Source organism: Chionomys nivalis, chromosome 20 (genome assembly GCF_950005125.1).
Source record: "Chionomys nivalis chromosome 20, mChiNiv1.1, whole genome shotgun sequence".
NCBI classification, from domain to species: domain Eukaryota; kingdom Metazoa; phylum Chordata; class Mammalia; order Rodentia; family Cricetidae; genus Chionomys; species Chionomys nivalis.
In genome coordinates, this window is record NC_080105.1 from 6,842,983 (window position 1) to 6,855,415 (window position 12,433).

At 46.6% G+C, this 12,433-nt stretch overlaps 1 protein-coding gene across 6 annotated transcripts in view; it reads left to right on the forward strand.

The window, feature by feature from the left end:
• Gatad2a (GATA zinc finger domain containing 2A) overlaps window positions 1-12,433 on the forward strand; it is a 93,562-nt gene that overhangs the window by 49,681 nt on the left and 31,448 nt on the right. For 3 of the 6 annotated variants that reach the window (XM_057752884.1, XM_057752888.1, XM_057752883.1), the window contains exon 2: window positions 661-762. The exons of 2 other annotated variants lie outside the window; for them this stretch is intronic. The gene's annotated coding sequence lies outside the window, so the exon portion shown is untranslated. Of the gene's footprint in view, window positions 1-44; window positions 61-660; window positions 763-12,433 lie in introns of those variants that run through there. One more of the 6 variants, XM_057752885.1, reaches the window with a different exon arrangement.

Here is a 12,433-nt window from a genome sequence, read left to right on the forward strand (position 1 = left end):
TCTTCTTCCCTGGACACTTGTTGACCCCTGAGGTTGAAGATAAGCTGTCTCAGTCCAGGGGTGAGTGTGCACTCTTCTTCCTCAGGGACAAGCCTATACTTCTGCAGGGATGGTGGGTTAGAGAGGGAACCTGGCTGATCTGGGAACTGGGCTGATTTCCTGAGTATCAGGTGCATAAGGTCCCTACTTTATAAAGTGGGGTCTGCCTTCAGGTTATCCCCACTGGTCAGCACCCAGCCTGATCTTAATGTTCTGTGACTTCCGGCTTTCTGTGAGGATAGAGCCCCTGAATCACTTACTGTGTATTCTGGGTGTTGGTGGGAATAATCTGTTGGCATGATTATTATTATTATTATTATTTTGAGTGCTTCAAAGACAGGTCTGGGATGTTGATCACAGATTACTCCCCAGTTGTTCGCTAGGCCTTAGAAATTGATCTCTTTGGCCTCTGTTGTGGAAGGCAGCAGTTGCATACTTCACTATTCCTGTGACTGAAGGCATTTTCTTCTAGTGTTGGTGCTGGAGACAGAACCAGAGCCCAGGGCCTTCCTCACATTTGGCAGACTCTACCACAGAACCACACCTTTCACTGGAAACATTTGAACTTTCCCAGGTTTCCAACCCTTCTTTAGAACTCAGTTTTCCTGTCTTTTGGTTTAGGTTGGCCTGCACATTGAGCCAGCACATCCACACAAGTTGCCTTTTGACAGAGCTGTGGCCATGGCTGCATAGTAGGACCAGCACCCCGGACCCTGAGGCCAGGTGAGTGCTGGGGACTCCTGTCTATGGAATGAAAAGCTGGCTCAGACGACCTCCACATACCTAATGGAGCTCTGCTTAGGAAGAGAAGGCAAGTCGTACCTATGGGATCAGGCTTGACCCTTGAACCTCATTGGTCACCTGCTCAAAGGCCTAAAGAAGGGGGACCAGAGGCTAACCTTTGACCTCCAGCTGTTTCTCCTTCTAAATGGCTAGGATTGTACTTTAGTCACTGCCCACCACTTATGTGGAAACTTTAGCTCTGCAGAGCATGGAAGTGCCAGAGTGCCACATGGGAGGAGGGCATTTCTGTTACCATCAGGACCTGGCAGCAACACCTTAGCTCAGGGCCATGTACCTGTGAAAGAAGGAGGAATTGAATGATATCCTAGAAGTAGGAAGCCTCAAAACATCCTAGGACAACTCCCTCCTTTTTATACGGTAGCATGCAGCTCAAAATAGGCAGGTGTCTTGTTAAAATAGGCAGGCTCATCTCCATCCAATGGCATCTGGTTGGCTACTGTGTGAGGCTCAACTGCTCTGATATCCCTTCTGTGCTAGACACAAGCTGTGACAGTGTTAGGGTTAGGGGCTTGTTGTTTTATTTTTAATTTTTATTCTCAGATTATTTTATGTGTTTGAATGTTATACCTGCATTGTCTGTGTAACACTTGTGTGTCTGGTAGGTACCTGATGAGGTTAGAAGAGGTAACAGGTCTCCTGGAACTGGAGTCAAGGAAGACTATGAACCACCATGTGGGTGTTGAGATTTGAATCTGGGCCTTCTGCAAATGCAGAATTTGCTCTTAACCTTTGAGCCATCTCTCCAACCCTGTATTTTGTTTTTAGGACAGGGTCACCATGTAACCCTGGCTAGCCCTGAACTCACCTTGATCTTTTGCCTCAGACTCTCAAGTGCTCAGATTACAAGTGTGTACCCACCAGCTCTGGCTTATTTCTTTTTTCTTTTTTTTTTTTTTTTAAATATTTATTTATTTATTATGTATACAATATTCTGTCTGTGTGTATGCCTGCAGGCCAGAAGCACCAGACCCCATACAGATGGTTGCAAGCCACCATGTGGTTGCTGGGAATTGAACTCAGGACCTTTGGAAGAGCAGGCAATGCTCTTAACCTCTGAGCCATCTCTCCAGCCCCTCTGGCTTATTTCTTGAGAGACTAGTATTTTTTTTTTTTTTGTCTTTTTGTTTTATTTTAATGTATCCCCAGATGAACTCCAGGTAGTCCTCCTGCCTCTGCCTCCCAAGTGCTGGTATTGTAGGTTTTAGTTTATAGTTTATGAGGTGTGTCCTTATTTAATACTAGGCCTTTTATTGCTGCGGGGGTCTCTTGATTCCTGCTTGTCAGTGGACTAGGCTATTACCAAGGTATTACAGAGTGCATCTGCACCCCAACAGGTCCTTCTGTCTGCTCAGAGTCATGGACCAGGTGTTTGTCCTTGAATCTCCTTGCGGGGGCGGGGTTCTGCCTGTTTGGTAGGTGATGCTCATTCTTGTGCTGGGTATTACAGATCCTGAGTAAAGGCCAGGCAGCTTTAGAGAAGAACGAGCTCACTGGGCGGTGGTGGTGCACACCTTTAATCCCAGCACAGGAGTTTAAGGGCAGCCTGTTTATTCTACAGAGATAGTTTCAGGATAGTCAGGACTACAAAGAGAAAAGCCTTCCTCAATCCCATGTCTTCCCCTGCCCCCCATGCCCCAGAAAAAAGAAGAAAAGATGCTTCCCAAGAAAATAGTGCAGATGGTCGCCTTGGCCACAGCATGGCCAGCATTGTCTTCCTGCTAAGGAGAACTGTTCATGTTGCAGAGTCCCTGAGGTGACTTGGAAAACACCCACCTGTGGGCACTGGCTGCTTCTGGGGAGGGGATTAGGCCCTAACTGCATCACAGAACTACTGTATGTTTACCTTAGAACCATCCCCCCCCCCCAAACTGCCCTGTGGGTGGTTATTCTAATGTGACAGGAGAGCTGGGGTGAAGGAGGTGGGAAACGGCCCTGAGTTCTGTGTGACAGTTTCTGGGAGGAGACAAAAAAAAAAAAAAAAAGTAGAAGAAGCAGAGATGATAATAGCTGGAACCTCCCTTGAGCATAAGCTCCTGAGTTGTGTGTCTTTAGTCCTACACAAAGCACAGCATGAATCCATCTCCCTAAAGGAAAGGTCTGTGTGCCTTTGCTCTTTATCACTATTTCATGTGCATGGTATGAGTGTGGTTGCAGGGCATAGGCATACCGTAGAGGTGACTGTCAGGTCTTGTTTTCTCCTGGAATTTTATGCCAAATGACAATTTTATAAAGCTCATTTTTGGAGTCAAGCTTTTGGTTTTAGGTTACAAATGTGTATTTTTTTCCCTGTCAGATACTATAGAAGAAACAAATGTCTCTAAGGATCAAAAGAGAAGTGTAGAACTTGAGTCAAACTTGAGATCACTGAATTCTGAATCTGCATTAGGAACATGGCATTTGTACCAGGAGGACCCACAGCAGTGCTCAGATCAGGTGGAAGGGATGGTTGCCAGCTAGATAGATGTGGTGGTAGAGTTCTGCCTTGTGAGACCCTGGCTTCATCCCCCAAAAATAAGCAGCTAAAAGCGTGAAATGTTTCCAAGCTCATATCGGTGTTCAAAGGAAAGGAAGCTGTTCAGTCCTTAGTCTGGAGAGCCAGTGCAGTTTCACACGTGGAGATGAAGGCAACAATACCCAGCTTCTCTAGACTGAACTAACTAACACGAGGCAAGGGGAGGCCCACCAGTGTGGACCACAGAACCCGTGTCCGTCCGTCCGTCCCTCCCTCCCTCCCTCCCTCCCTCCCTCCCTCCCTCCCTCCCTCCCTCCCTCCCTCCCTCCCTCCCTCTCTTGCTTCCTGTACAGTTTTTCAGTATATACCAGACTAGTCTCAAACTTGGGGTTCTCTGGCCATGGACTGTGTCATCATGGCACCACTACTACTTTGTGGGTGTGCTTGAAGTTTTCTATAACTGAAAGTTGAGGACCAGCAAGATGGTTCAGTAAGTAAAAACACTTCACCATAGCCTGGGGTCTAGTCTTCATCATGAGCCTGGGGTCCATCTCCTCGAATCTCACAGTGTCCATCTATGGGCTGTGAATTCCTGAATCTTACCCTTCAGCCTCAAACTGGACTTTGAGTATATTGTCAGAGTATCTTCAGTGTCTTTCAGAACTAATTCTTTGATTTTCAAATTGTTAGTCTTAAGGGGGCTACTTCTCATAAATACATAGTATAAAATGATAGGAGTATGTTTAAGGCTATTTCAGACATTGTTGAACAATGGAATTCAGTTCTGATCCCAATACAAAAATTCATTTAATAATTTTTATAAAATTTAAACCAACAACTCAAATACCAGGATTTTTACTGTTTTGGTTTTCTTTTAAGCCAAGGAGGTCCCAGTAAGTAATGTTAGCTGGCCTAAAACTTACTGTATATAGTTCAAGCTGGCCTCAAACTCTAGGTTTTTTTCAAGACAGGGTTTCTCTGTAGTTCTGGCTGTCCTGGAACTCACTTTGTAGACCAGTGTAGAAGGAGCAGCGGGCTGCATTCCTGCCACCTGGCTCCCGGCTGCCTGGCTAGCTTATGCCCCAAAATAATAACACGGAAATTGTATTCTTTTTTTTTTCTTTGGTTTTTCGAGACAGGGTTTCTCTGTGGCTTTGGAGCCTGTCCTGGAACTAGCTCTTGTAGACCAGGCTGGTCTCAAACTCAAAGAGATCCGCCTGCCTCTGCCTCCCAAGTGCTGGGATTAAAGGTGTGCGGCCGGAAACTGTATTCTTTTAAACACTGCCTGACCCATTAGTTTCAGCCTCTTCTTGGCTAACTCTCACATCTTCACTAACCCATTTCTAATAATCTGTGAAGCACCACGAAGTGGTGGCTTACCAGAAAGGATTCTAGTGTACATCCATCTTGGGTTAGAGCTTCATCACGTCTGTCTGAGGCGTCTTACCTCACTTCCTTCTACCTAGCATTCTGTTCTGTCTACTCCACCCACCTAAGGGCTGACCGACCTATCAAATGGGCCAAGACAGTTTCTTTATTAACCAATGAAATTAGCTCCTCCATCAGACCAGGATGGTCTTGAACTTGGGGGCCTGCCTCTGCCTTCTGAGTGCTGGGATTAAAGGTGTGTGCCACCATAGCTTGGCTTCTTTTTTCATTCTTTTTTTTTTTTTTTAAGACAGGATCTGCAGAAGACCACAGCCACCCCACCCCGCTCCCAGCGTGGGTGATCAAAAATATGTTGCCCCATGCATGTTCTACAGGTGGCACTTTTACTGGGACAGGCTCATAATCCCATTTGTGTAGTAAACTGCTGTGGCTTTCTGGGTTCTCCTGAGAACTGCCATGGCTGACATGGTGACTTCGGACTCTGGAGCTGTATTTATTAAACATCTTTACTTAAGAACCGGCTTGTGTTTTTGATCACCAGGCCCAGACAGCTGCAGCCCTTGGGGTTGAGACCCTCCAAAAACAAAACAAAAACCACTCAGGTAATAGCATGTAAGAAAAATTGACATTGTCACTATTTTAAAGTGTGATATCTGGTGGCATTAGTATAGTCACAGTATTGTGTATTTCTTCCCAATTCCAGAACATTTAAAAATTTTATTTTTTTATCTGTATGTACCCACGCGTCCTATGTGGGTTGGTGTTCAAGGTCAGAAAAGGGCAACTCCTTAGAGCTGGAGTTTGCAGACATTGTGATGTGTCTATTAGTCATTTGCATGGCTACAAGAAATGTCTAGTCAAGTGTTCTCCTGGTTTTTGAATTGACTTGTCATTATGTTCTTCCTTGATGTGTGTGTGGGGGGGTGTTGTGAACCCAGACATTCTAGTAAGCTCCCTTGACTCTTCACAACCATAAGAAATTTTCCTGTCTGTAAGATGTTCTGGACATCAGGCCCTCATCAGGAGATTTTTGTCTGTTTCACCATTGGTATTTTGTTTGTTTTTTTTGAGACAAGGTTTCTCTGTGTAGCCCTGGCTATCCTGGAACTCTCTTTGTCGACCAGACCAGGCTCTTTCCTAAATCACAGAGATTCACCTGCCTCTGCCTCCCAAGTGCTAGGATCAAAGGTGTGCGCCACCTCTACCCAGTGCTGTTAATACTTTTTGGTTAGATGTGTGAGAACCTGTTGCCAACTCCAAGGATAGGAAGTTTGACTTGTGGTTTCTTTTAAGATTCTATTGACTTAGTTAGGTCTTTGATCCATTTTGAGTTGTTTCTGGTTTTTGCTTTTTTTTTGAGGGAGGATAATTTTTGAGACGGGGTTTCTCTGTGTAGCCTTGGCTGCCCTCTAACTCACTCCCTAGACAAGCTGGATTTGAACTCACAGCACTCCTCCTTTTTCAGACTCCCCAGTGTGCTAATCCACTATGCCTGGCTTGGTATTTTGAGATGACTTGGTCTGCTGTTCAGGCTGTTTGTGGAGAACTGGGATGCAGAAGTGTTGCATGGCCTTCTGGCTTCTGTGAGCTTTCAATTGTTATCTTCCTTCTTGGCGTGAAGACTCTGGCTTAGTTTATAGGAGGGGAGTGAGAGGAAGCAAGCTTGCCTCTAGTTCTTTTTCTGGTTTGTTTAGGGAGTGTGTGTCCATTCTAGTACTGAGCCCTGGTGACACAGGGGTGTCTCCTGTCAGGGAGGTGTGTGGGAGCATATAACAAATGAGCACACAGACAGAAACTGCAGGTACCGCTGAGATCTGGGGGAAGAGCCCTGTGGGCAGGAGCAGGTGTGCAGAGCTAGCTTTTCCGTTGGGGTGCTGGGCGTGAGATATGGAATGGTGGAAGCCACAGAGACTACAGACTTTCTAGCCGAGGCCAGGGTGGCTGCGTTTTCCTCAGCATGATCCCACTGAGAATATACTTTTGTTGTTTGCTTTGTTTTGAGACAGGGTTTCTCAGTGTAGCCTTGGCTGTTCTGGAACGCCTCTGTAGACCAGGCTGACCTTGAACTCAGAGATCCAGCTGCCTCTGGAGCTCTGGGACTAAAGGTGTGCGCCACCACCTGAAGATGCAATTCTTTGATTACTGTCCCTGTGACAGCTCATGTGATAGACAGTCAGCTCTGTGGGCTGGAGGTGGCGCAGATGTGTGTACGGGGAGTTGGCTGCCCACAGGCTGCAAAGACGTGAGGGTTCTGACCTAATTTTTCTTTGTCATGGACTGTAGAACTGTGGCTTCAAATCTCCCATCCCCACCCTGGGCCCCCTGCAGGGGGGAGCTGCAGTCAGCAGTACCACTGTGGCAGAGGGTGCCTCTGTGAAAGGGATATGGGACACAAGTTTTTTGTTTTTTTATTATATGGGACACATCTTGGTTCCTCACTTTTTGCTCAGTGTGTCTTTTTGGAAACGTTTTTTTCTGAACCTTTGAAGACTTTTTTTTTTTTTTTTTTTAATGAGCATTTGTATGTATTTCTGTGTGAGGGTGTTGGTTTCCCTTAAACTGGAGTTACAGACAGATGTGAGCTGCCATGTGGATGCTGGGAATTTTTTTTTGGAACCAGGGCCCTCTGGAAGAGCAGCCAGTGCTCTTAACTACTGAGCCATCTCTCCAGCCCCATCTCCATCCTGAAGGCTTCCTGTGCAAAATCATCTTTCCTAGGCAACAACATGGATGAAAGATCAGGCTGGAGGATTGATGAAGGATTAGTCCTACGGGAGTGTTGACCTGCTTGTAAGGGTTATGGGCTCCATTTCGTGGTGCTAGCAGTCTTGCTGAAGTGATAACTGTGGTCTTGGGTCACACTACAAGCACTGAGTGTTCCTTCACATTGCTGTGCTGGGCAGCAGCACATCCCTCTCCCTGGGCTGCAGGCGGCCAGCACTGGACACAGCTTGAGATTGGGTACCCTTGTGGGACCACTCCTAGCCTGGCCACAGTCAGACATGCTGGGGTATCTGAGGACTCTCGAGATGCCACGTGTTTATGTACATACTAATAAGTATCTGGAGTGCATACAATACGTGTTTGTGCATGTTGAGCAAGGCTGGTTAATGTGCCGCTAAGTAGGCTTTCAAGAGCTGAGGATGTAAAAGTATCTGATGTTCCTGTCTGTCCTATGGAGTCTGCTCTTCAGACGGGCATCTTCTTGTCACTTTTGGTGTCTAGATGTAGTGAGTGCTCCTTGGTCAGGTTCTGGGAGTCTTCAGGTCATCATTGGAGGCTGACAGGTAGCTGTGGAAGCACACCCAGCCTACCGCACAGGACAGAAGCACCTGTGGATCATATGTCTTGCTTTTTTTTGTTTTAAGAGTCTATCTCCTAGTGACTATTGTCCTCACACACTGGCCAAGGTGCTCACTAGACTTAGAGTGGAGTGCTGTTACTCAGCTAGGTAAGTCTTAAGAGTTCTGAGGAGGGTACCAGGGCTGACTGTACCCAGTGTAGACTTCCTTCTGGGACCTCTGTCTTTCCCTCAGGACCTTTCAGTGAGTGGAAGCCAGCATGGTTCCTCATCCTCTTGGTGTCGGTTCCCCCTCACACCCATACCTGATAACCATCTTAGGGTTTCACTGGTACACATGATCCCTTCTGAGTTTTAGAGACCCTGGAGACATGTCCTGATCCTGTAGCTCCATCTTGCCACAGGGCCTCCATGGGCCATAGGCCTCCAGACCCTTGGCTGTAGTACATTCAGGTTTTACTGTCTTCCCAGATCCTCTTAGAGTCATCCCTAGAGCCTTTGGCTGGGCTCTGCACTGGAACTAGGTTAAAGTTTCATTGTTGTCTGAAGTTGAATTTGTAGCAGGTCACTTCCTTGTCTGAGGGGCCTCTGCCCTTTAGAGTTCTACGTGTGTGTGAGGTTCAGAGACTTAATTAAACTTGGGTCCTGGGTTTGGTTTGAATTTGCTGGTTGCATGTCTTTTCTGAACCCTCTGCAGATGTATTCTGGGGTGGGACTGGGAAAGCAGGCTGTTAACCACTCTGTTAGGGGATCCTGGAGCTGCACTGCTGTTTTTGTTCTCTGTGTTAGTTTTGTCTAGGAGAAACACTGGCCTAGGTGGCCTGAAGGCTGTGGCTCATCATGGTACACAGTTTTATTTGGATACAGCCATACTCACTGGAGTATGTATAGTCAGGACCTCAGGACAGAGTCGTCTCAGACACCAGAGGTGCTGGGCTGCTCCTGCAGTCCAGAATAGCTCTCAGTGAAACTTACTTCCAAGTACCCAGCACAGTGCCAGCAGTGCTACCAGTGCTCGTGCCCATCCCGTCCTTGGATCCCATAGTCCACCATGACACAAGCTCAGGTCTCCCCAAGGCAAGAGTTAGATTCCCTGTGACATGGGTATGGGATTTAGCTCTTGTAGCCCATTTGTCCTATTAAATGGGTCCCCATGTTTTCTGTCGTTTGAGTGGAGTTCTGAAAGGTAGTGTCTTTGACTTTTTTTGACCATAGGCCTATATTTTTCCTGCCTGATTTCACATTGTAAGTGGCTTACACGTTGTATTTCACAATTTCACACTGTAAGAGGAACACTGTAACTGTAGGTGTGCCTCACACTCAGTGGGGTTGAAATACTTTGTGTTTGCGTGCTCCAGTAGAACATGTCCAGCTTGCTGCGTGCTCACTCCTGAGGTGTTCCAGGTCCCTAGAACCTGCAGGGATGATTTGAGGTATGCTTTGTCTGGGACTCTGCCTAGAGCAGTACAGACTGCAGATCTAGCATCCTCCCATTCTCTAGGTTACTCCTACCTACCTCACCCGGCTAAATCTCAGGTTTGCTCTTGTAAACTGGGGGATGGTCATCACATTCAACCTTACAGGTGGTTGGTGGAGCTAACCTGGGGATGCTACTGGCTAAGGGCTCACTGGGTGTTAGGAAGAAAACCCTGACTCCATGTTAACAGCAAAGGAAACACTGAGTGGATGAGGCCCAAGGATCCTGTCAGCACCAACCCCAGAGAGAAGCCCACATATGCTCATTCATTTAGTGCCTTCTGGGCAGTGTGTGTGCTTCTGTGTATGTCTGTGTGTGTCTGTGTGTGTCTGTGTGTCTGTGTGTCTGTGTTTTCCCCTTGCCAAGCTAGGGGCATACCAAGGACACTGTCTCTTGCAGAGACAAAGTACATTCTGAGTTGCTGTTGTCTACCTTTTTATAAACCACCTTTATGTGAAATCCTTCAGTCACTCTTTGGTGCTGGAGTTTCCCCTGGTCTGACTACCCCATAGCTTCCTGTCAGTGGCCTCTTCACTGATCACTACACAGGGGAGCCTTTGTTTCATTCAGAGTGGCTGCTCCACCTTCCTGGCGTCATGTGTGTACCGTAGGGGTAAGGCATTGCCTGATTGTGAAGACGTGCAGTACAACTGTGGTTTATGTGTCATTTTTTACCATGCAGCAGAGGTTGCTACTGCAGGTCAGTATTGGGGGAAGGAGACAGTGGGAAATTGACCACTAGGCCCACCTAGAATTTGGTACCTATCACCTTATTGCAGAAACACATCTGTCCTCAGCTTGTGAGGCTCTGGGTGTTTGGCATCTGATGAGCCCTGCATAAGTGAGGTATTTGGGTAAGGCCATTTGGCAAGGGCCAGTGTGACTCAGTGTCACAGGGATTCTGCAGGAGAGGTTCTGGTCTCATCATCTCCTCCTTGGGACTTTGAAGGCCTAGGACAAGCTGTTGGGCTTTCATGATTTCATTTGACTTACTCATTATGTCGTATATGTAGGCATGGGCCACAGTATGCATGTATAATTTGGGAGGAGTGGTGACTTGGGGCTCAGAGGGGCATTTGTTGCTCTTCAAGAAGATCTGAATTCTGTCCCCACACCCATGTGGTTGCTTATAACCATTCATAGCTCTAGATCTCAAGTTCCAAGGTATCTGGCACCTTCATCTGACTTCTCAGGCTGGCACAATACACATACAAACATATGAGTCAAAACACTCATGTAGATAAAATACTTATTTTTTTAAGTGCCTGACGTAATGGTTCATGCCTTTAATCTCAGCACTCTGTGAGCATAGGAAGATTTATTTCTGAATTCAAGGCCAAGCTGGGCTACATAGTTAGAGACCTTGTCTCCAAAAAAAAAAAAAAAAAAAAGTGTGTATAATTACTGTGAACTTTTTACTTTTTGCACTGGAGAGATGGCTCGGTTGTTAAGAGTATTGAGAGTATCTGTGTCATTACCCAGTACCCACATGGCAGCTCACCTGTACCTAAGAATCATTCTCTCTTCTGGCCTCTGAACTTCTAGAGCACTTTACTTACATGTTCACAGACACACGCCTGTGTATGTAATTAATATAAGGAATAAATCAGTCTCTCTCCCTGGCTGTCCTGGAACTTGCTTTGTAGACCAGGCTAGCCTCAAACTCAGAGATCTGCCTGCCTCTGCCTCCAAAGTGCTGGGATGAAAGGTTTGTACCATCACTGCCTAGCTGTAATAAATCTTAAAACATTAAAAACAAACCAAAAAACAAAAACTTAAACTACAGTGTGGCTGCTCTTGAAGTCCAGTGTTGCAGGAGCACATCTCAGGGCAAGGATACTCTGAGCCACCCTCCAGAGCTTCCTCGTGTCCAGGAAGCAGCTGCAGTTTTCATCTGAGTAGTTGCTTTCAGGTCTGTCTTTTTTTTTTTTTTTTTTTTTTTTTTTTTTGGTTTTTCGAGACAGGGTTTCTCTGTGGCTTTGGAGCCTGTCCTGGAACTTGCTCTGTAGACCAGGCTGGTCTCAAACTCAAAGAGATCCGCCTGCCTCTGCCTCCCGAGTGCTGGGATTAAAGGCGTGCACCACCATCGCCCGGCTTTTCGGGTCTTTCTTATCCTCGATAGATAAAGGTGTTTGGGTTTTTGAGACAGGATCTTACTATATAGCCCTGGTAGCCATGGAATTCACTCTGTAGTTCACGCTGGTCTCACGCTCAAAACAGTTCTCCTGCCTCAGTTCTTTTGAGATTGGGATGAGAGACTACTGGTAAGCATTTTAAAACTCTGTGTGCGTACTATTACTTAATAACTTGAATTTTTCTCCGTCAGTCTGTTTTCAGTATCCTACTCCATGTCTTTCCCATATCTTGGTGAGGCAGGGTCGGGAAACGAGCCTCCACTCTGTCCTTTGCCATGGATCACTTTTTTTGTCGCCTACGTTGAATTGGCTTCTTTTTACTTGGCCTCACATAGGCCTGACAGTATTTAAAGGTTGAGACTTGGGCTTTTGGGTCTGAATTCCTTCCTGAAGAGTCCCAGCCACACTCATTTGGATGTGTGGCAGGAAGTGACTGGGGCCCACCCAGGCAGGTCTGTTCTGCTTTGGAGGAGAGAGACCTGCCTGTTACAACTTAGCTGTCTTCTCCCTTACCTCCCCCACCACATGCTTGGGGCATGGCTGTCTAGTGGCTGTGCCATGTGGTCAGAGTGGACAAGGCTCCCAAACCCCAGTTGCTGATAGGGGTGATCTGGTCTCCAGCACGGGTCACAACTCTCTGGAACTGGCCAGCAGGACTTCTTTGCCTTATGATTGACTCTGTGTGTCCTTGTCCTTGTCATTGTTTGATATGTGCAGCTGCTTTATAAGGCCTGCTTTCTTCCAGATAGGAAGTGATGTCCGTCCCTCAGAGTCCTGGGATAGAAGCTGCCCTAAAGGAGGGTTCCACTGAATTAAATTGTAGTCTTAATTTTTCC